This window comes from Panthera tigris, chromosome D3, assembly GCF_018350195.1.
Source record: "Panthera tigris isolate Pti1 chromosome D3, P.tigris_Pti1_mat1.1, whole genome shotgun sequence".
In the NCBI taxonomy this organism is placed as follows: Eukaryota; Metazoa; Chordata; class Mammalia; order Carnivora; family Felidae; genus Panthera; species Panthera tigris.
Genome location: NC_056671.1, coordinates 39,869,866 through 39,895,458, shown reverse-complemented (window position 1 = coordinate 39,895,458; position 25,593 = coordinate 39,869,866). Strand labels below are relative to the sequence as shown.

Here is a 25,593-nt window from a genome sequence, read left to right as displayed (position 1 = left end):
TTTGTAAGAACGTATGCACGGATAGAGATTTGGTCTCCTTATAAGTGATGCAGTTTAGCTTTCTCACCCAAGGACTTTGTTCTAGTTTTGTATTGTTTCATAGTATTTTTAATTTTAATAATTTTAATTTCTTTTGAGGACAATGGTGACCCTACTAGATGCTCCTCTTTCTCGTTCTGTGAAAACAATGTGTCTTTTTCTTGATTATAAAAGTAATGTGTTTTGATTGGGGAAAATAGGAAGAAAACAAAAATTACCCATAAGTAGCCAAGTGGAAAAATATTTTGGTATGTCTCATTTTTTTCTTATGCATTTATATCTGTATAGATATCTTTTTTTATATACATTTATTGATGTCTATTGATTGAATGACTGATGGATTGATGTATCATCTATCTGGAATCACAGCATCCATGATTTGAATTCGAATCCTGTGGTTTTCTCTTCTCACTTAATTTATCCCAAGGACTTCCTTTATGGGAAAAATGATGCTTCAGAAGAACCTGCTTAAGTATCTTTCCAATGCCAAAATTAGGCGTGTTCTCTTCTTTTTAAAACTTGCTTTTTATAATGACTCTAAATCAAGGGAAGGGGCAGGTATCAGGACGGTTAATGGAGAACACGGTGTATACTCAAAACTGCCGATGACACGGCTAGGAGCCACGAGGGTTTTCTGTACTTACAGGATGTAAATATAGGAGAGGTCATTCTATACCATTCTATATGTACCAGAAAAAGATTACTGTGGCAGTCCAAGCAGTCTTGGTGCAACTGAATGGTAGAATTAAATGGGTACATGAAAAAGAGAGAGGGAAAATACTATTTGCAGAATGTTTCCAAGTGTCAACCTCTTTAAAAATCAAGAAGCTAATTATTTACTGCACAGACCAGTTACCAAGGCAGAAAAAAAAATGTGGGTGTTCTTGAGGTTTGATTATTTTCCCGGGGCAGTGATTACATGCATCAGCATCCGGTTCACTTACATGCAAATTAGAGGCTTTATCTTCATTGAAGAATTGGCTTCCTTTGTTTAATTCAGCAAGACCAGCTTAAATCAGAAAGTCTGCTACTTAGAAAACCTTTATCCTCTCCTTCTCACAGGAGAAACTTCCCTTATATTTAGGACAAGGCTATCAGTTTGTACTTAGTCTAGATCTAGAGTTTCATACATAAATATCAATTTGATAACAAATGAAATTCGTTTGAGAGCAAAACCTTCAGTCAATTTCTTTTTTACAAACTTTACAAGCTATGTTTCTTTGCTGTAGCTTTTACATCCCAGGGCTTCCTACTGGCAATTCACTGTGCCTCATCTCAGGCCCTATCCGAAAAGAAGACAAAATGTATTTTTCCACTTTAAACACAGGAGGGATTTTCTTAGATGACCTCAGAACATAATTACCTGGTCCAGTCAAACAACCTGAAATTAAGTCCTACAACTTTTTCTGACCTGACGCGCTCTTCTCTCAATGCCTCAGAGATCTTTCTATTTCCATTCCCTTTTGAATTCTCAATTAGCTCTATTTTGCTTACTTCTTTGGAAAGGGATTATTGGCTTTGCTATCAGCTTGGTTTGATTGAATAATTTGGCAACTTAAATGAAACTTCAGCTGGGAAGAAACAGGAAAAGAAGGTAATTTGTGCCAAATGATAACCTTTTGTTTATTTTTGAAAGGTAGAGGAGATTAGAGAATGCTCCACTTGGCTTCTCCCTGGGCCATCCGAGCTCTGAGGAAGTTCAGTGATGACAAACAGTTCAAGGACAGTATGTGACACCATGTGGAGGGGTTGGGAAGGACTTGGGGAAAGCTTCTGGATCTAGCTTAGGAAAAGAAGGTGGAGAGACATTCCAAGGAGCCCTGCCTTTTGAAGAATGGACTGTCTGCCATCCACTTAATCTTGTTTGGACTTACTCATTTGACTGTTCTCCCAGTTTGTCTCCTCGGAGCAAAGCCAAAATAACAAAAGTATGAATAAAGCTGTTCTCTAAACTCTAAAATGCTAAGTAAAAATAATGTTACTAATTATCTTAGTTGAGTTAACCAATAACTTAATCATCCAATTAATATAAGCATTTAAGTACTATCAATATTCCTGTAAATACGGCTTTAACTGCATCTCACAAGTTTTGACGTGTTGGGCATTTATTTTCATTCCACTCAAACTGCATTCCACTCAAGCTTAAACAAAGCATCTGGCTTACACCCAGAAGATTTCAAATCAAACTGACCATCTTTTCAAACTGCCATAGTGGCATTTTCTTTGAAATATAGTTATTTAGCAGTGTGGTTTTTCTATGCCAGGTTTACTGAGGCATAATTGACATATAATATTGTATAAGTTTAAGGTGCACTGTGTGACAATTTCATGTATGTATGTATACCTTGCAAAATGATGGCCATGATAAGGACAATAAAGTTAGTTAACACATCCATCTCCTCACGTAGTTACAATTTGTGTGTGCGTGTGTTACAATTTTTTAGATGTGCTCTTTTAGTAATGTTCAAATATACAGTAAAGTATTATATAGTCCCCAAGCTGTGTAATACATCCCCAGAACTCATTCGACTTAGAAGTCTGTACCCTTAGACCACACTGATTTATTGCTTATCCTCTCTTTGCCCCTGGTAACCACAAATCTACTTTCTGTTTCTATTAGTTTTTTTTTTTTGTTTTTTTTTTTGAGATTCTACATGTAAGCGAGGTCATACAGTATTTGTCATTTTCTGTCTGACATATTCTACTTAGCATAATGCCCTCAAGATAACAATGACATATTGTCACAAATGACAGGATTTCTTATTTTTTATGACAATAATATCTCATTGGATAACATATAGCATTTTATTATCCATCCGTCAATGGACACTTGGGTTGTTGATGTTGTTTTTTCCCATGTCTTGGCTATTATAAATAATGTTGCAATGAACTTGGGGGTTCAGATATCACTTCGAGATAATAATTTCTTCTCCTTTTTTAAAAAAGTTTTTATTTGTTTATATTGACAGAGAGTGCATGAGCACGGGGAGGGTCAGGGGGCAGACAGAGACAGAGAGAGAAAATCCTAAGTAGTCTCCACGCCGTTAGCCCAGAGCCGATGTGGAGCTCAGTCTCACAAACCATGATGTCATGGTCTGAGCCAAAATCAAGACGTAGACATTTAACGGACTGAACCACCCAAGAGCCCTAAGGACAGTAATTTCATTTTCTTCAGATAAATACTTAGAAGTGGAATGACTGGATCACATGGTAATTCTATTTTTAACTTTTGAGTTTTCAGTCCTACCTGAAGCCTTCATTTACCCTTAGATTTTTTTAGTTACACGAGCCAACAAATTTCCTTTAACTTTTAAGCTAATCTAAATGGGATTATCCGTTACTTGCAGCTGAAATGATCACAACTCACTAAGCTATTTTCATCGTATATTGTCTATGTGGAACATTATTGTCTATGTGGAAATCAAAGGTAGACATCTAACTAATTATTAATACTAATAACAGATTTAATCAATTCGACCAGAGTAGAAATCAGTAAGCTAACAGTGGCTTTCGTATCCTGGATGTGTTCGGTACTCGTTTCTGTTTCTGCAAGCATGGTGTCCGTTCTTGCACCAATATTAAACAGTTTCGGTTCCTTTGCTTTATCCTGTGTGTTAGGATCAGTCCTATGTTTCTTAACAGGAATTCCCACTCCTCTCTCTTACCTCGAACTTACTCCTTCCCTTGGGAGGAGAAGTGATTTATTTGAGAAAACAAACCTCTCGCCTCTGAATCTGGGAGCAGAGCCTGCAAGCATGTGACTTCCCCCTCTGCTACCTTCTGGGGCCAGAGTCCTGGCAATGCTTTCTAGCTGCACAGAAGCCATACACACTGTCCTCGGTTGTTCTGCCTGCCACCCAGTGGGTCAGTTAAATTTGCGGGAAGAACCAGGAGGCCCCTGCTGCATTCTCCACTCTAGCCAGTGAAGGAGCTTGTATTTTAACTCTTAACCAGCTCATGAATTTATTCACAGTTGTTTCACAATTAGGAAAGACACCTGGGGGTTGGTGTTAAAAACCCCTAACAGTTATGTTCTAGCACCTCGTGGAGAAAGTGTCCCTCCTTTTTCTTTTTTTCCTACTTCTTCCTCCAATGTTCTTGGCTCTTTTTGCCCATTTCCTCTTTTAGAGAAATTTTCAGGCCAACTTTTCAGCACTGACAAAAACTCCTTCTGGGCCTTTGATTGGGGATTGTATTGTGTGAAATTTATAGAGTAACATTAGAAGAACGGGTATCCTAACCAGAGTTTTCCTGTCCAGGAGTTTGGCCTATTTTTCTGTTGACTCAGGGTGTCTATGTACTTCACAAATGCTTCATAGTTTTCTTCAAAGGATTTTGTGTTTCTTGGTGTATCTATTCTTAGGTATTTTAGGATATTGATTATAATAGTGAAGGGGATTTAAGAAATATTTCTCTAATTGGTTCGTGAAGGTGCATAGGAAAGCCACTGTTTGCTTATTGATTTCTATTCTGGTCAAATTGATTAAATCTCTTATTACTATTAATCATTAGTTAGATGTTTACCCTTGATTTCCATATAGACGATATTATTATATTAAATATAAAAGTTTGTTCTTCTCATCCCACTACACTTCTTGGATTAATTGCATTGACTAGAAATTCTATTGTGTTGAACAGCTGATATATGATATCTTCTGGTGTTAATTATTTTCATTGATATGCCATTAATGTCCTCCTGTTGATTATGATGCTTAGATCAAGTTTTCTCTATTCCTTGTTTGCTACTTTCTTCAAAATCAGCAGTTTTTTTTTTAAACATTTATTCATTTTAGAGAGACAGACCACAAGTAGAATCTGAAGCAGGCTCCAGGCTCTGAGCTGTCAGCACAGAGCTCAATGTAGGGCTTGAACTCACAAACCACGAGATCATCACCTGAGCCAAAGTTGGATGTTTAACCAACTGAGCCACCCAGGCGCCCCAGCAGTGGGTTTTATGTTAATTTTTTTTTTTTTTTTTGCATTCAACCATACATTTTTTCTTCCTTTCTTTGTTAACTTGAGGTATAACATTAATGGATATTCTACTTTGGCATAGTTAATATAAACCACACTTTGTCAGCATATTTTTTTTAGCACATTTAATTCTTTAGATGCATTGCTGTATTTTAATTACTAACAAGTGTATTTAGGAGTTTTGCATCTATATTTATGAGTGAGATTGGACTACAGTTCTTTTTGCATGTGTCTTCTCTCATCTAGGTTAGTATTAGAGTTTTACTAGCCTGTCCTAGTGAGCCACGATATTTCCAATCTTTTTCTAATCTCTAGATATGGTTTTATAACAGAAATAACTTATAATATAAACATCTATCCTTTGTTTTATATAAATATAATTACACAAACATCATATATTATCAATGAAATAATAGATTTTTAAATATAAAAATTATCTAGTTTTTAAAGTATAGTAGGAATAAACTATAACATATTTTGAAATTCATGTTTATTTTATAGATAGATTTTTGACTACCTTCATTTCTTCTGTGATTATTGTTCTCTTGAAATTTTCCATTCCTTTAGTCAACTTTGAAAATGTATCCATTTTAGAAAATTAATAATTGCACCCAGAATTTTCCAAGGTGTACAAAATAATGTCTTATGTTTTCTTGAATCCACCCCCCCAAATAGTTACATCGCTGATTTTTAAAAAGTTATTTTAGTATTTATTTATTATTTGAGAGAGAGAGAGAGGGAGAGAGAGAGAGAGAAAGAGAGAGAGAGAGAGAGGGGTGGGGTTCAGAGAGGGAGAGAGAGAATCCTAAGCAGGCTCTGCACTGACAGCACAGAGTTCGATGTGGGGCTCGATCTCACCAACTATGAGATCATGACCTGAACTGAAATCAAGGGTCAGACGCTTAATCAACTGACCTACCCAGGTGCCCCCCTATAATATTTATATATTATAAATATATATATATATATATAATCTAATTTATTTTTAAAAATTTATTTTTAATATAAATAATTTATTATAATAAATTTATTAATCTAACATAAGTTATTTTTAGAGTTTCCCTTTCCCCTTGATCAGCCTTGCCAAGGATATGTCACTTTTACTGGTTACCTTAAGGAACCAGGTTTGATTTATTGTTCCAACTCTAGTATTTGTTTTTCTGTTCTGATCTTTGCTATCTCCTATGCTTTTTCTTTTTGAAAATTCTTCAGATATACTGATTTTATAACATTCTTTTCCTGACACATTCTGTTTTTAGATTGCAGATTATGTATATTATTCATATCTACTCTGTCTAGTTCTCATTCCAGAATCTAGAGTAGAAAATAAGAATATAATTTTAAGAGGTTGTCTTGGTGATTCAACCAATGTTTTTCCCTTCTCCAGTTCAAGTAAAATGGCTTAAGGTGCAAGTCTTTCTGGTTATTACAATTATTCCCACAACTACTCTAATTCTATTAGGTTTGTCCAATCTTCTTCCCTTCCTTTGCATTAAGTCCCAGCAAAAGAAATAATAAAACAGACTATCAAATTGTCTAGCTCTTAGACATTTACTCGTTCAATGAACAATGGTTGAAACACACACACGTGCACACACACACGCTGAGGGCTAGCAGTGGGCTGGCTGCTGGGGGCACCCGAGAGACTAAACCAATGCCCCTCCATAAAAGAAGCCTACAACGTGGTGGCAAAGGACACATGTGGGATGGAATGTTCTGAGAGTCTGAGTTAAGCCAAGGAGTGTACTTAGTGTTCTACAACCAAGATGCGCGGTCGGAAGACGGATGCCCAGGAAGTACCATGAGTCCTGAGTGACCGAGTGATGGAAGGAAGGGAAGGAAGTGAAGGAAGTGGATGAAACCTAGAACAAGCATAGACGTGGCACTCAGGCACGTGGCCTTAGCTCATAAGCCTGCGTAGTGCACCCTGCCTCCAGTTTTGATGTGACACAGTAAGGGAGACAAGGGTACACGCGGAATGTTAATGGCAAAGTCCCCAGTGTCACACACGCTTTGCATTTTAGACGTTTCTTGGGGGACAGGAGAACCAATGATGCTTAAGAATATACGATATGAAATAAAAGTCTGCGATTTCAGAAGTAGAGAGGCCATTTAAATGAAACTGTAAATGAAATCTCAAGTTTCAAATTACTTGCAATACTTTTAGCCATGCTTCCTCAGGTCATATTGTATTCATTTATCACTGAGTTTGTGAAGGGAATGTGTTTAATTCAACTTGGCAATTTGGATTTAGTTTTGAACTTTGGGTTTAACCCAAAGAAACATGTAAATGGTAGAAAGTCATTGCTACTTAAAATAATTTAAGTGCAATCTATTTTTAACAACATTCAATGCCTCTTTAACCCCAATGTCCAAACGTCAAGGGAAAGGAAGATTTAAAAGCAGTAATTAAATGAAAAACTGCTTATCTTAAAAAAACAACGTAAAACAATTTTTTTTAAAGCAGCAGTAGTGATAATATTTAACAGGGAGTAGAAAGAGATTCCGAGTCTATTCAGTGCCAAGGTGCCTACAATATTGTAAAATGACTGACATTAACTGTAGGACATACAGAATTGTGAACCTTCCTGAAAACCAACTCCCCTCCCCCAACTTCCTCTTCTCTATGCAACCATTCTTTTTGCAACCATTACATGAATATCCCATCAGTGGACATAAACTGTCTTATCAGCTGTCATGCCCCCAAGTCCCACATGTGTCCCTTTTCAACCTTCTGAGGCTGTACGAAAAGACCAGAAAAAGGAATAGGTAGGAGAAATTCCATTTGCCTTTGGAAATTTTAATAGTGACCATTGCATTTCCTTGAGCTCTTTTAATCATGCTGGCCAGAAATGAGCTCCCACACTTGCCCAAAGAAAACATGAGGGACCAGAGATCCTTCTCATCAGCTGGCAGAGGGAAGAGAGGAACAGAATTTCACAGATCTAGTAATGTGCTGCTTATCCTCACAGACAGAACCCAAAACCAAACCCCAGTTCCCGCCCCCCTTGTTTCTTTAGAACAATAGTGTATAGAAAAATAGCATTTTTGTAGAAGGACATTTACCAGGGCTTATGCTATCCGAACAACAGATCTAATTTAGTGCTTTATGTTTCTGATGTAAAGACTTTCAGATACAGCCAAACTCGGTCTCAGATGACTCGCCACAGAACGGGATGAACAGCCGGTGTGGCCATCGCTCAAATTTGAGTCAACTCTTTGATGCATTTAGTTATAAATCTTAGGCAGGAAGAGATTCATGCCTTGTGTGAGAGCTGTGTGCTTTTAACGAACATTCTAGTCACATTGTGGTCATTCAAAAATGAAACGCTCATAGGCTTTTCCTTTAGCACTCTGGTCCCTGAAACTGAGAACATGAAAGAAAACCACAGAGGCCTTATTAAAAGCACCCCGATGCCAGTATCTGTTTCAAAACCGCCTAGTTAAGACACAGCACCACTTGATTATAATCGCCTCTTTGCTGAAGCAAAACACACACTGCACTTAGATTCGACTTCAGCCTGCACCCCTGTTGGAAGGAAAGGGAGAGCCCAGTGGTGAGGAATGTAACTCACAATCCAGCCTTTTTGTGAGCCCCGACACTCCCGTTAGCTTTAACTGGAATCACATAGTGAACGTCCCACAAGCTGTGTTTACCGGGGAAAACGGTTTTGAAGATGCCTGACTTGTAGCAGAGGCACGGGAGTTCAGTGTGATCTAGAGAGGACAGACATTCCTTCAGCCATCCCTTGCTCCCCTTCATCTTGACCTTTTCCCAGTTGACTTGTTCCCATGCCCCCGAATGGATACCCGTGCATTCTTCCTCACTTACAAAGGAAGAGATTTCAGGGTTTCATTTGGGGGCGGGGGTGGGGGGGTGGTGGGGTGGAGAGACAGGTGATGGTTGCCCAACACTGTGCATGAAGGTACTAAAAACTTTGAAATGTACATTTTCAGTGGATGAGTTCTATGGTGTGTGCATTATTTCTTAATAAAGGGATTTCTCTTGTTACCTCTCTGACTAAAATAGTAAGAAACGGATGGCCATGTCTGACTTCTCTTGCTTTTCAAAGAAAATGAGGGTCAAAGGAACATAATTGGGTTGTTGAATTTCATTTCCTTCTTGTGTTGTTATGTCTCTATGTGGTGTGTGTGTGTGTGTGTGTGTGTGTGTGTGTGTGTGTGTGTTGGGACTTTCTATCAAGATTCTCCTTTTAGTGCTTCCGGTCTGATTTAAAAATTAGGCTTGCTTTTTTCTTTCTTTTTTCTTTACTTACAAAGAATTGAAACCATATTACACAATTCCAGAAAGAACCCCGCAATAGCCTGCATTTGTCTTATTTTAGAACTTTCTTGTCATTTATTATGTGTCACCGTGCAAAACAAAGCTGAAGAAACCTTCCTATTAATGGAAGAATGAGTTTCCCATGTGATGCAACAGCAAAATAGTTTAAAGACATTTCAGGCAGCATTTATTAAAGGAAAGTGCTAAGGATGAGAAGGAAGCGGTCCTCTATTTGATACTGGTCAGCATATCTGGGGCTTTGTGTTCAGCTTTAAACAACACAGAAGCCTAGAGCACTTCCAGGGGAAGGAGGAAAAGCCCAGGGAAGACTAAGGAGAAACCTATAGCTATCTTCTATAACTGAAGGGCTGTCGAGTGACACAGCTCTTACAGTACAAAATTGTGTCTACTGTACAGAAAGTACCACAGGTATAAATTATAGGGGACTTGGGTAAGAACTCTGCAACGTTTGGAGCTGTCCAAAGGGGAATGAGTTATGTCATGAGTGAGCTCTCATTGGAGGAGTCTGGCTGCATGACCTGGACTCAGCATCACTGATTATGTTGTGGAAAGGGATGGGCTAATTCCAGACCCAGCTTGTGACGAACAGCTAGCTGGAAACCTTCCTGCTCCATCCACAACGACACTGGGGTGTATTCTCGGAAATATGGCTGTGAATGTGGACTGACTGAGCTGTACTACTCGGGGCTCAGACCATCTTACCAGCTGGCACCAAAGATTGCTTTTCAAGGGTTCGTGTGATTAGACAGGGTCAACTGAAATCGTACCCCTGTTGCTAGATAAGGGGTGATATTCCTCATCTTTACATGTTCCATTCACACCCAAAGGGGAAGAGATTATACGAGATCAAGGATCACGGGGACTCATTCTCAGGAATCTGCCTATCACTGGATACCTGGTGTTAAAATATTCCATGGTTATTGTACTGTTACAAGGAGGCTAAAATGCCAACTGAGTTTAGACCCCCTGCTTCTCTAGTTGGCTACTTACATTGTTTTTTTTCAGCTCCTGAGCCCAGAAGAAAGCCCTTTCCAATTTAATGACACAATCACCAGGTGTAAACCAGTAGAGAATCTCCTGAGCTACTACTCCTGAAATAATTTCTCGCCTCCCTAGATTCACTCCTAGAATCTTGCTCTCAAACCCCAGCCTAGAGTAAGTTTAAAACGAATCTAAATCCAATTCAAATGAATCTAATTACCATTAATCCTAACTTAGACCATTCTGAAAATTATTTTTCTTATTAAATCTTTACGCTTTAATTTCTTTTTACATTTCTAGGTTGTTTTTGGCGGGGGGGCGGGGGATCATTCAAGTCTTGTAATGTTAAATATATGCAGTTGACCCTTGACCAACACAGGGGTAGGGAAGTTGACTCCGTGCACAACCATGTACAACTTTTGACTTCCCCAAAACTTAATTACTAACAACCTTCCATTGACCAGAAGCCTTACTGATAACATAAGCAGTCGATTAACACATATTCTGTATATGTATTAAAAACTGTGTCTTTACAATAAAGTAAGCTAGAGAAAAGAAAACATTAAGAAAATCATAAGGAAGAGAAAATACCTTTAAAGTACTATATTATTTTTTTAAAAAACTGCATATAAGTGGACCCATGCAGTTCAAACCCATGTTGTTTGAGAGTCAACTGCATATTTCACATATTTAGAAGATTTCTGTTGTGTCCAGAGTGAAAAAAAAAAAAGAACAAATCCGGTATGTGTGTGTGAATGTATTTGGCTATGGCGAGTTCTTTCAAGCCATTTAATTCCCCCAGTGTCTATTCAGGGAATGGAAACTGACTGTAGAAGTAAGTTTAATAAACCATAATTAGGAAAACAAATCATCTGTAAAAAAATATTATGCACAGGCAGTCTCCAAATTAAAATTATGTCAGGTCCCCAAAGTTCATTTTAGTAGGTTGTTCAGAGCCTAGTCCCAGAGATACTACATTTTGGGGGAATATAATATAATATATCATGCTGTTTAGATGTCCAGGTTCCCCACAGGTTTATTTTGTCCTTGGTGAAACTAAATTATGGTAGTAATAGTATTAGAAATCAGGACCTTGAGAATGTGAGGAAAGAGAGAAGGAAAATAAAATTGTCTCTTCTCCTTTTAGTTGACTCTTTTGAGGGAATATTTTGAAATAGTTTGTTTTTGATAACAAAGCTTCTTCGCACATTTATTTAATTTACTTTTATCCCTTTACTATTCCTCAGAGAGTCATTCTGTCCCCAGAGTCTGAGGATCCTTCTGCTGCCTGCCTTGTCATACCAACCAGTCAACCCTGCCATGCTTCCCTTCCCAGGCTGGCTCCTTCTCCAACAATCTCTGCCTACAAATCAAATCAGTTTTCTTTCAAAATGCAGAAAAAGCTGTGTTCGCTTCATGAAGCTGATTTCATCCAAAGGTTAGCTGTGGGTTTTCCACAGGTGCCCTTTATCACCTTGAGGAAGTGTCTTTCTATTTCCACTTGGCTGGATGCTGTTTTTTTTTTTTTTTTTAATCAGGAAAGGCTGTTGGATTTTGTAAAATATTTTTCCATGTCTGTTGAGATGATTTTGTGATTTTTGTTTTCTAGCCTATTATACAATGTACTATTCAGATAATAAACCAACCTCACATTCCTGGATGAAATCCCAACAGGTCACAGTGTAGCAGCCTCGTTATATGATCCTGGGATTTGGTTTGTGAGTGTTTTGCTGAAAATTTCTGCATCTACATTCATAAGGGATACTGGTCCACAGTTTACTTTCTTTGTGATGTCTTTGCCAGATTTGGTATCAGCATAATGCTGGTCTCATAGGATGAGTCAAAAGTGTTCTTTTTCCTTCTATCACTTGGAGGAGTTTATAAGTGATTGGTATTAGTTCTTCATAAAACATTTGGTAGAATTCACCAGTGAAGGCATCTGGACTAGGGGTTTTCTTTATGGGAAGCTTTAAAATTATAATTTAATCTGCTGTACATCTATTTGGAATTTCTATTTCTTTTAAAGTCAGGTTCAGTAGTTTGCGTTTTTCTAGAAATTTGTCCATTTCATTTATCTCATTTCTTGGCATACTTTACTTACATTATTCCCTTACACTCCTTTTTTATTTATGTAAAATCAGTAGTCGTCTTCAGTTTTTTGTTGTTTTTCAATTTTCAGTTTTTTTTTCAATTTCAGTTTTTTTCTCTCTTTGGTCAGTCTAGTTAATAGATACCAATTTTATTGGTCTTTGCAAAGAATCAACTTTGATTCCATTGATTTTTCTTTTTTATTTGTTTTCTATTTTCTATTTAACTTATTTCTGCTGTAGTTTTTATTATTTCCTTCTATTTGTTTTGGATTTAATTTGCTTTTCCTTTTTCAGTGTCTTAAGGTGGGAGGTCAGGTTATTGATTTGAGTTCTTTTCTTCTTTTCAAATATAGGCATTCACAGCTATAAATTTCCCTCTGAGCACTACTTTAACTGCCTCCTGTAAGTTCTGGTCTATTGTAATTTTCATTCCTTTTAAATTTGTGATCTTTTCTCTTCAACCCATTAATTATTTAGGATATGTTGTTTAATGCTGCATATTTGTGAAATCCCCGTATTTGCTTTTGTCGTTAATTTCTAATTTAACTCCATTATTGTCAGAGAAAATAGTTTGTATAATATTAATCCTCTAAATTTACAGAAACATGCTTTATGAATTACCACACTGTCCACCTTTGAAAACGTTTTATGCGCACTTCAGGAGAATCTATTCTGCTGCTGTTAGGTGGAGCGTTTGATAGACAGCAGTTAGGTTTAGTTGGTGTATATTGTTGAAGTCTTTGCTTTTCTTGTCTACCTTTTGTTTAGTTGTTCTATTCATTGTTGAAAGTAGAATGCTGAAGTCTTCAACTACTGTTAACTGAGTTTTCCATTTTTCCCTTCAATTCTGCCACTTTCGTGTTGTCAGTTTGGTTTGTATTTTGAGACACTGTTGTCTGGTGTATATATGTTTATAATTGTTATATCTTCCTTATGGACTGATCTTTTTATCGTTATGAAATGTCCCTATCTCTAGCAACATTTTTTGTTTGGAAATCTATTTATTTTGTCTTTTTTCAATAGAGCTACGCCAGGTCTCTTAAAGTTGCTGTTTGCTTGCTACCTTCCTTTTCCATCATTCATCTTCAACCTACTTGAAACTTGGAATGTAAAATTTGTCTCTCAACGACAGTGTATCGTTGGATCTATTCTTCTATTCAATCTAATAATTTCTGCCTTTTCTTTGTACAGTTTGTGCTTAATATTTATATTGTAATGTTTGGATTTTTACCTGCCATTTCATTTTTGTTTTTTTATAAATCTCATATCTGTTTTGTTCCTCCATTTTCCTTTAGCTTTCTTTTGTATCAGATATTTTCAGTGTAACATTTTATTGATTTTAATAATTCTTATTTCCCTATTTGTTTTATTTTCTTAGTGATTGATGTAGTGCTTTACAAAGCACATCGTAACTTATGAAAATCTACTTTAGACTTATACAAAATTAATTCCATGACATAAAGAAATTTTACTACATGTAGCTCTGTTCCCTCCCTCCCTTTTCGATGCTATTATTTTATTCATATATGTTGGGCTCTATACATGTAATAAGCCAAACCTATTTTTATAATTATTACTTTATATGTTAAGCCTTTTAAAGAAACTGATTCAGAAAAGGAGAGCAAGTGTATCTTTATGTGGTTTGTCATATTAAACTTCTTTTACATCATTTTTAATTCTCTTCATTTCTTTCTGCGGATTTGAACTACCACCTGGGGCTACTTCCTTACTCCACTGCAGCTTTGCTCCTATTCACCTTCTGTGCTGTTCCCGTCAAATGTACTAAATTTCTGTATGTTCTAAATCTAACAATAGCATGATATGCACATTGTTTTATTCAAGTGTTCTTAAATCAGTTTAGAGAAGAAAAAGGAATAAATATTCAGTTATACTGTCTTTCATATTTACCTACATAATTACCTTTAATAGTACTTTATTTTTTCATGTAAATTCAAATTAATCTCTGGTGTGCTTTGTTTTCAGCCTGAAACACTCCTCTTAGTATTTAAGTCGGGTCAACAAACAGCTTTTGTTTATCAGGGAAGACGTTCATTTTGACTTCATTTTTCAAAGATAATTTTGCTGAAGTTTCTTATTTGACAGTTTTTTTTTTTAATTTTAGCACTTTGAATATGTCATCTCACTGCCTGATGGCCTCCACTGTTCTGATAAGAGCTCAACTACTAATCTTATCGAGGTTCCCTTGAGTGTGGTAAATCATTTTTCTCTTATTGTCAAGATTTTCTCATTTTTTTTTAACACTGGGCTATGATGTGTCTACGTGTGGATCTACTATGTTTCTCCTATTTGCAGTTTGCTAAGCTTTTTAGATGTATAAATTAATGCTTTTTGTAAAATTTATAAAGTTTTCAGACATTGTTTCCTTAAATATATATATTTTTTCTGCCCTTTTTTTCTTTCACCTCTTCTTCTGGTACTCCCATTATACCTAAATTGCTAGGCCAAATTGTGTGTCACATTTCTCTGGGGCACTGTTCATCACGGGTGAAAGCAGTTCCCCCTTAAAATTCCTGTATTGAAGTCCTAACCCCCAGTACCTCAGAATATGACTGTATTTGGAGATAGGGTCATTAAAAAGGTAAATAAAGTAAAATAAGGTCATATGAATGGGCCCTAATCCACTGTGACTGATGTCCTTCTAAAAAGAGATTAGGGCAGATACACAGAAGGACCATTCAGAGACAATGGAGGGAGATGATAATCTACAAGTTAGGAGAGAGATTTTGGAAGAAACTAACCTTGCTGACACCTTGATCTTGGACTTCTAACATTCAGAATTTGGAGGAAATAAATTGCTGTTGTTTTAAGCCACACAGTCTTTGATCCTTTGTTCCGGCAGCCCTAGAAAACTAATACAAGGTCACACTCTCCTGTTTCGTGATTTTTTTTTTAGTGAAAACTCGGTATCTTGAACAATATATTGTAGCAAGTCTGCATACTGACTGCCCCACCTCCTACCCACATAGGCTGATAGTTTTTGTTGTTGTCTTCTTGGCCCTTTGTTCATGTGTTCGGTGACTTGCAATCTATTTCTCCCACAGCATGTAGGCTTTTGTTTTATGTTTTAGCCTGGTTACCTAGGGATTTCTCTCGGGACAGCATAAGCCACTTACTGGTCCAAGGTTGTGCTGAAACTCTGTTAGCCGGTTATAATTTTACTTTTGATGTGCGTATGGCTTAAAAGTTGCTATCAATGGTTTAAATAGTTTATATGTGGCTGCCTTCACATTTTGACAGGGGCTTGGATTTCCCAGCTCTGATTGCTCCTGGGTAAGTAGAGCCTAAAATTTGCACATAGCCGTCCCGACCACCATGATCTTCTTGGCTGTCTCCTTCTATTATTTCTCTCTGTGAAATTTCTGATTGTCTGCCACTCTGCTTGCGGTTGCTTGTATCACGGCGCTAAGAGGGACTTCCTAATTGCCCTATGCCAAGATGTTTATTGCTTTTGACAATGCCTTGAGGTATAGAATTTTCCATGCTCTGTTCCAAATAAAGTCGGCTCCTTCAGGCAGAGCTGTAGACTTCATCATCCTTGGAGATCTCCCTCTTCTCCTGACATAACCTCCGTACCACCACCCAAGAGCGGGGGGCAGAACATAGTGCGTCACTTTTTCTCAGAATGATACTCTGCTTCACCAATAGATGGTAGCAGATATGGTAACCATTTTCTTGGCTTGCTTTTCCCCATGTGGATCCTGGGTCTCGTAAGTGAGCTGGAGTGGGGGTGACCAGGGCACTAGTATTCATGGTTTACTATGCGTAGGGCAGAGTTTCTGTCTTCAAATAGTGGTTAATGGGGCGCCTGGGTGGCTCAGTCGGTTGAGCGTCCGACTTCAGCTCAGGTCACGATCTCACGGTTCGTGAGTTCGAGCCCCGCGTCGGGCTCTGGGCTGATGGCTCGGAGCCTGGAGCCTGCTTCCGATTCTGTGTCTCCCTCTCTCTCTCTGCCCCGCCCCCGTTCATGCTCTGTCTCTCTCTGTCTCAAAAATAAATAAACATTAAAAAAAAATTAAAAAAAAATAGTGGTTACGTGGAGGAAAGTAGTCCTGGATCTCTTAGGATCACCTGTCTGCGATAGAACTTTTGTAAAATGGGGTGGAAGAAATGAGAATGTAGGCAGCCTGTCCTTCCCAAGGTCAAACTGTGGGCCCAGACTGGGAGTTGGGGGATGAAAGAGCCCAGCTTCTTAGTTGTACTTTCTTGGATTACAGCAGCAGTAATTTGGGATGGGAGGTGGGGTCATAGTCCAAATGCTACCGACTCTTGCCTTGAAGGAGATTTAGTACATTTTCTCACTTTCTTGAATGAGCGCTTATCTATTTGCCGTTATGTCTTTAGGACAATTCTCTTTAAATAATTATTTAAAAAATATAATTGTATAGGGGCGCCTGGGTGGCTCAGCCGGTTGAGCATCTGACTTCGGCTCAGGTCATGATCTCTCGGTTTGTGAGATCGAGCCCTGTGTCGGGCTCTGTGCTGACAGCTCAGAGCCTGGAGCCTGCTTCTGATCCTGTGTTTCCCTCTCTCTCTCTCTGTCCCTTCCCCACTTGTACCCTGTCTCTCTCTCCCTCTGTCTGTCTCTCTCTCTCTCAAAACTAAATAAATAAAGACTTTAAAATAACTAATAAAAAATATAATTGCATTGAGTTAAGTGCTTTTTGGAAAAAGAGTCTGCAGTGATCCATTCTGGAAGTCATCTTTTCCACTGCATCATAAATGATGCAAATGCAAGTATTGACATCTTCTTTTGGTTATGACAAAGATGGTTAACTTCAATTACTTCTGTTCAATTACTTCTATATACGTTACTTATATACCAATAACTTTATCTCAGTATTTTAAATGCTAGAGCCACCATAATGAGTACACCACAGGATAGAAAAAAGTGCATACCCTCTCAAATTGCTTTACATTTAAATTGCATTTTATTGGGGCGCCCGGGTGGCTCAGTCGGTTGGGCGGCCGACTTCAGCTCAGGTCATGATCTCGCGGTCCGTGAGTTCGAGCCCCGCGTCGGGCTCTGTGCTGACAGCTCAGAGCCTGGAACCTGTTTCAGATTCTATGTCTCCCTCTCTCTGACCCTCCCCTGTTCATGCTCTGTCTCTCCCTGTCTCAAAAATAAATAAAACATTAAAAAAAAATTAAAAAAAAATTTAAATTGCATTTTATTGTTTCACACCACTACTAAGATTGTAATAGCACTTTGCACTCACTGGAAGGTGGCTGGAACGTTCTTACCAATAAGGGCATATTGGTAGGATAACCAGCCCAAGAGCACACAAGTGATTGGTGGCAGAGCTATACTAGAATCCAGGTTTGTTTTTTTTTTTTCTGACTTCCAACTCTCACTCTTTTCATTAAAAAAAAGCACACTTAAAAAAAATCTGTTTATTTTCCAGTTGGATGAATAGCTAATCTACCCACAAAGATTTAGATCATTATTAAACGGGAAATTTTCTCTTACCCTATTTTAATTCAGTAACACTGTGATGAAACTTGTGCCTTTGCTAAGATTTCCCGTGAAAGGAGGTATCATTTGGCTATTTACATATTCTTACTACTGAAATTACTTGACATACGCATGTATTCTTTATTTGATACGATGACTGAATTTTAAGTATCTCTTTGAGGTAAAAAAAAAAAAAGCTATTAAAAATGAAAAAAAAAAACACCTTTTAACAGTAGAGGGGGCTGGTTGATCTACTAAAAAAGGACGCCCTGGATTACAGTTCCATCTAACAGAAAGATTCTCTGCAACACAATCGCTGTTTTGAACATGAATATTTATCTTGACTGCAAACTAATGAAGATTAATGATAATGCTATTCTTAAGAGACCATTAGAAACCATCATTTGTTTCAAAAACACCCATAAAATTAAGCGCCCCGTTGTTCATACAACGTTAGCAACTGTTAAAAAGAACAGTGAGCTGCTACTAAATATATCGGAGTGCCCAATTAAATTTTTACAGGTCATCAGATGGCATTACCGACTGGTGAAAAGGCTCAAGTTAAAGCATTCATTGCAGAGGAAATAATCAGGCAACGTGAGTTCCACATGTAATCTATGTCATAACTGAAAGCCAATATGAAAAGATGAATTTCACGCACCACTCCTGACTTTTTATAACCACTGTCCACAGTCTGATCTTGGAGGGAATCGCCGAGATAACTGGTAATTATAAAACCTGCCGTGTCAGTTGAGCAATGAGGGACAGGTAAGTAAGGATGAAATCTGTGCTCAAAGCAGCTAGGGAGGTTTGAAGAGTTCTCCTGATAAAAGGAGAGATCAAAGATGGCAAGGTAATGGGCCACCATTTCCAGCGGTTCATTTTCTTTCAAATTTAAAGTACTTTGTCACACAAACAAATCATTCATCCTCTGTGGCTTCCTTCCTTCCTTCCTTCCTTCCTTCCTTCCTTCCCTCCCTCCCTCCCTTCTCTCTTCCCCTCTCCCTCCTTCTTACCCTACCCATTCTTCTTTTCCTTTCTTTTACTCATTCATCAAATATGTACCGAATGCCTCCAATAGGCTGGGCAGTTTCAAAGAAACTGGGGATAGAGCAAAAAACAAGCAGCGCAAACACAGTGCCGGTTCTCAACACTCACATTCTAATGGCGGTGGTTGGAAGAGGTGCAAGTAGACAGAGAACAAGTCAACAAACACAGGATGAGTGGTTGATGTGACAGAACGTGCGTATAGCAGGGGTGGGGGGAGATGGGTTGGAGACCGGGGGCCCTTTAGATAGGGCCATGAGGGAACGTATTTTTGAACATGTACATCTAAGACTGGAGAGTAAGAAGGAATTGCCTGTGAGGACATTGTATGCTGAGGAAACAGTAAGACCAGAATCCCTGAAATGACTGAAGAAAAGAGAGGTAGATTTATACTCAGAATGTCGGAGAGAAACAATATTTTGGTAGGAATGTATCAAAAATGATAATCTTAATTAATGCTTATCTAATATCATTAAAGGGTCCTAAATGCAGGGGGTGGGGGGGTGGAGGGGATGGGGCAATTAGAAATGCTAATTCTACTGTTCAATCTTGAAGGAAATGACTGTAGTCACTGACTGAACAGAATATGACCTAAAAGTTCTGAGATGACCATAGACTCCCATCAGCCACTGCTCTATGACTATGAAAAGGGAAGGTCACTCTGTCTCTGTTCCGTAGTGTCTCAATCCAAGCACCATTTCTCACAGAGATTTTGAGCAAAATCCCAACAGAATGCTGTGTACAAGGCAGATTTCTAATGATGATGTGTGGGATGGTTTTATCCCCAAAATGAATACTATCAAAATATAATTGGGAAAAAAAATCTTTGAATACTGTCTCTAAAAGTAATCTCATCTCTCACCATATATAAATAGTTTAGAATATTGAATTTTGGTAGGTTGAGGAAAGGAAGCTCTCCAACATTTCAAGATCTCCCAGAAATTGACAATGACAAAACAGAGCCTCTTTCTCATGAGGTCCAAAACAGCTTTTGATCTCAGCCAGAGCTTAGGGTCCCAGCAGACATCATCCCCTCATTGAAATAATGGCCTTGAATCTTCACCATAAAACATTTCGCAATCTTATTAATCACCATGATAGGTATTAAAGGTGATTCATTCAAGACTTTTCATTTTCTTATTAAAATTTTTTTAATGTTTATTATTATTATTATTATTATTATTATTATTTTGAGAGAGAGACAGAGTACCAGCAGGGGAGGGGCAGAGTGAGAGGGAAACACAGAATCTGAAGCAGGCTCCAGGCTCTAAGCTGTCAGCACAGAGCCCAACGTGGGGCTCGAACTCATGAACCGCAAGATCATGACCTGAGCTGAAGTCAGACGCTTAACCAACTGAGCCACCAGGCGCCCTGAATACTTTTTATTTTCTTATTAACGAGAAAGTTCTAGTGCTTAGCATGTTTTTTTCAAAGGTTCAGAATTGACAAGAATCACATTATCCTGATATGGATGATTTCCTAGACTGAGACAGAGAAAGAACCTATTGTAGGCTGTAGCCATTGTTGATAGCCGTAGAAACTTCAGTGGGCTTTCCTGGAGATCGTCCATTTAATGAGTATGACAAGGTACATGGGAATCAGGTGTTAGGACACCAGGTAAGCAAGCATGCGGTCACGGATGGAGGTCAAACATCACAGCTTAAGAACGGACGATGGCCGCTGAAGGTTAGTGATAGTTGGAGGAAGCTTGGAGATCAATATATAGTTAGCTATTTTATCAACATATAGTTAGTTATTGTAACTATTGTAGTTATTTTAACTGTTGCAAGACAAAGGGTTGGTTATTGTATGGTGATCCTTCCTCATCTTTAGTTTTACCTTCTGTAGTTTCAGTTACCCTTGGTCAACTGTGGTACGGAAGCATATGATTCTACTTCTCATACATCGTCAGAAGGTCCATAGTAGCCTATGTCACATGCCTACATCATTCGCCTCACTTCACCTCATCATGTAGGCATTCTATCATCTCACATCATCGCAAGAGGAAGGATGAGTACAGTGCAACAAATTATTTTGACACAGAAAGGCCATAGTCACATGACTTTTATTATAGTACATTGTTACAATTATCTTGTTTTATTAATCGTTATTGTTAATCTCTTACTGTGCCCAATTTATGTATTAAAACTTCACCATAGGTATGTACGTATATGAAAAAACATAACATCTATAGGGTTTAGTGCTGTCTCAAGTGTCAGGCATCCACTGGGGGTCCTGGGACACATTCCCTGCAGATAAGGAGGGGCTACTGTGAGTAGACTTAGCAAATAGGAACAGAAGTCTGAAGAGTCATTCATTCACCCAAGAAACATTTCAAAGGCACATACTCTACCAGGCACCAGAAGACACACAGACCGCTGTGTCACAGGGAGGGGAGAGGTGAAGGATACATAAATGGATTATAAATATAAATCAATGCATATATTTGAAATATCCCCAGGCCATCAGGAGATCACGGTGAAAGATCATTTAGCCCAGCCTAGCAGTAGGACCCTGGGGGTGTAGGTGAAGCCAAAGGAGACTTCATGAATTGATACCTGAGCTGAGTCATAATAGATACAGAGCAAATGACAGAGCAAAGAAAGGAGAATTCATTCCAGTCATTAGGGACAAAGAATGGTCTCGAATTGTGTTGTTAATGGATTGCAGAGGCCCAAACAATAATAGCAAAAGACTCAGACTCTGTATCTAACTGTGCAGAAATGGGGTGAAATAATGAAGATTCAAGTGGCAGGCTTACATGGTTCATGGACAGGGCCAGGGCAGTGTGGTCACCCCAGGAATGCTAAAGTGTGGATTGAAACAACAAAAACCAAAAGGAATCAACAATACCAGGGCATGAAGTCTAACACAGAGAAAACTGAGGAACCCTGAAAAAACCAGATTCAAGTTGGCAAAACACTAAAACTAGATACAGAGTGACTTATTTCTCGGCCAGAGATGTACTGCCCTTTATTTAAGTCTTGGTCTGGGGCCAAGAACCTGTCTCAAGGTCAAAGCCTAGAGCCGGGTCCACAGGTGGATGCTATAACCTTCAGGGCTACCGTAACTGGAGCCGTAAGATCAGGGAAGCACAGAGACCAACGTACAAAGCGGCAGCAAACAAGGAAATAAGGGCACAAGCCAGAGTTGGGAGACTTGATGAGTGAGGCAGTTTCCTGACCTAGTTCAGGCTTTCTCTTTAGTTTCCTGTGTGGCAGGAATCAATCCCAGCACAGCTGGGCTCAGGCTTCCAGACGGAAGCTTGCAATTAGAAGCACCTGGCCAAGATAGCGCACACAGAGCAGGGACACAGCTGTCGCTTTTTGTGAGTGAGCCCTCTCATGGGTAGGGGTGGGGGATCACATTAAAAAATAAATAAAATGTATTGCAAAGATGGATATGGGGGATCTCTCCACCATTATTAAACACTTAGGTCTGAGAGCTGATTCTGTACTCCCTTGAGGTACAGAGATGGCGGTAGGAATATCAGCTGTACCCAAACTCCTCTGCTCAACAGTTACAAAGGGATAACCTCTATGATCACCTCTCTCTGTAAAACACGAAGCTTGTAAAGAGCCAGTCTAGGGTTCACCTGTCAAATACCATGCACGGATACACAGTTTGAAGTACTTGCATAGCATACTTTTAAACATTTCCATACCTATTTGCTTCAATTATCTAGTTGTTCGAATGTAATATATGTATGTGTGTGTGTTTATGTATATACATATCTACGTATTGTGCAAATATGTAACATACCTATATATTTCAGCCATGCATTGATAGTTCTCAAAAAATATGGACACTTCTCTTCTTGAAAGACACTTTTAAGGATATACAAGATGTTTAAAACCATAAAATGGCTTTTTTCCCTGACCCGCCACAAGTCTGTTTGGCAATCTCACAGCAGCAACCCCATTGCTGTAACAGTGGTTACATATGGTGTTGAAAGAATTATTTTTAAATCACAGAAACCCAAATATATAGATATCAAAGAAACTTCTCAAAGGCAACCTCTAAAAAGGATAAAACCTCCACAGATATCTGTCCCAGATTAATAGAACCATTTTTTCCTCCTCAAGGGAAAATAGGAACACCCTACAGGAAAGAGCAAAAGGTAGCCTAACAGTATGTTCAGAAGATGAATTTCCTTCACTTGAGTTTTCTGTGCATTTATAGCAGCAGTAGCCTTATGGTTCCATCTTAAAGACAAACATTTGCACAATACTTTTGTATTTCTAGTCATTTGACTGTAATATCAGTTGAACTTTCTAGGAAAAAATCATTTTGGAAGGGGAACTAACGTATTTAAACATATAAACAAGGTGAAATTTTTGATCATCAACACAGGCTACCATGTATCCTGTAGATTATTCAAAAGCTATGCATCTACCCACTATATTCACTCTTCACAAAGTAGGATGTGGTATTGTATATAGCTGTGAAAATAGATGAGACATCAATAAAACAGGGGAGCCTAGGTGGCTCAGTTGGTTACGCTTCTGACTCTTGACTTTGGCTCAGGTCATGATCGCATGGTTCTTGAGTTTGAGTCCGGTGTTGGGCTCAGTACTGACAGTGTGGAACATGCTTGGGATTCTCTCTCTGCCCCTCCCTACCCCCTCCTCACAAAATAAACTTTAAAAAATTTTTAAAAAGCCCAAAATATATTTTCAGAAGAATAAAATATTTGTCTAAAAGCGAAGAAAACATTACGTAATCTGTTCTTCCTGATATATTGTTGGGTTGACTATTGACACCCTACTTACAATCGTTAGTCAAATTTTACTGCAAAAATGGAGGGGCAAAGAAATGCAACAGGGAAAAGAGGAGACAGAAAAGTAAATAAAAGGAAGATCTTAGATTCAGAGGAAAGACAGTAGAAAAAAACATTTGGAAACATTTATATAACTGATTCATCACCAAATAGAGTCCACAAGAAACAAGAACTACAGGCCAATATCCTTGATGAACATGGATGCAAAAATAAGATAAAAACACAGAGAGGCAGATCATGAGAGCCTCTTAAATACAGAGAACAATCTGAGGGTTGCTAGAGGGAAGGTGGGTGAGGAGACGGGCATTAAAGAGGGCACTTGTGACGAGCACTGGACATTCTATGTAAGTGACGAATCACTAAATTCTACTCCGGAAACCAATACTATACTCGATGTTAACTAACTTGAATCTAAATTAATTTTTTGATTAAAATAATTCGATGATTAAAAAAATAATAAAAATGAGATTACTCTAAAAAAAAAAAAAGAAGCAAAATCAGTACTACCACATGAGGGTACTCACTAGCAATGGACTTGACAATGGTGTCTCAGAAAAAAATATACAGTCTGAAGAGCGCTGAGCACAATTGTAAGAAGCATACATTTGCCACAAAAGAGGAGAACAGATACTAAAATACTCTTTTATTGGTAATTTACCTTCTAACACAGTGGCAAACCAGGAAAAAAAAAGATGTGATAGATTTGAAGATATTTATCCGGGGAGGTGGTCCAAGATGGGGCACTGGGAGACCCTAAACTTACCTCCTCCCACAAACACACCAAATCTACAGTTTCAGATATATCATTTAGCTCTGAAAACGCTCTGAAAACTAGATAAACTCCTCTTCATAACAAAGGATAAAAGGACCATAGCGAAATGGGTAGGAGAGGGGGGACACACGGTCTCACGGAAAATCTAATCCCAGCATGGTACACAAAATAGGGAGGGAGTTCACCAGAAAGGTTCTTCTCCTGGAGGAGTGAGGGGGTGGCATTCCACATTGGACACTCTGGCCCTTGGGAAATGCACTGGAAAGACAAGTCCCCAGAATGTCTACTCGGACAATCAATGGGGCTATCAATGCTATAGAAAACTGAGTTTCCTCTCTTGGAGGGCTCACATGTGGCCTTGCTTACTAAAGATGTATTGAAAACATAGTGCTTTGAAAAGCACCTTCATTATATGTGGGGAGATTCATTTGTTGAACTAGGGGCATTGGCTGGAGGGTGGGCGAGAGTTGGGATACTCCCTAGAGAGTGAGGAACTGACGGTTGCCATTGCTGCACTCTCCACATAGTCTGCTAGCACAAGTGGGCAAGTTCAGATGGGGCATCCTCCCTTTGCTTGCTGGGATGGATGAAGGTAAGTAGTCGTGGTATTTGGTGAGGGCGGAGAATGCAGGTGCTTGCTATGCTTCCCTGTTCCCTGTCTGGGGCAGGTGAACAAGAAAGGTTGCAGCATTCTCCCAGGTTAAAGTCTGCTGGGGCTGGTGGTTGGGACACTCCTCCACTCCCTGGCTGGGGCTGGTGAGCATGAGTGGTTGTGGTAGTGTCTCACTCCCAGCCTGAAGCCAGTGTGAATGTGCAGATAAGGCCCTCTTCTACCACATTGCTGAAGATCAGACACACTGCAGTCAAGACATTTTTCTACTGTCTCACTGAAGCCAGTGAGAATGCCCTACTCCCTACATGCTCCAGCTGCCTAGCTAAAGCAACGGGGTGTGCACATTCTACACAGGGGTCACCCCTCGATTGCTGGACCCTGGTGGCCAAGAGGGTTGCTGTTCCAGAGATACATGGGCCTATAACAATCAGGAAGACCGTGGTTGGCAGGACACCACACCCGGGTCACTGCTTATGTGGCAGGCTGAAACATAACCCTGGTCTTCTTGTGAAACAGGC

The 25,593-nt window shown here is 38.8% G+C and overlaps 1 protein-coding gene across 1 annotated transcript in view; it reads right to left on the bottom strand.

Annotated features, from left to right (window-relative positions):
- DLGAP1 (DLG associated protein 1) overlaps positions 1-25,593 on the bottom strand; it is an 888,408-nt gene that overhangs the window by 544,371 nt on the left and 318,444 nt on the right. The window lies entirely within an intron of this gene.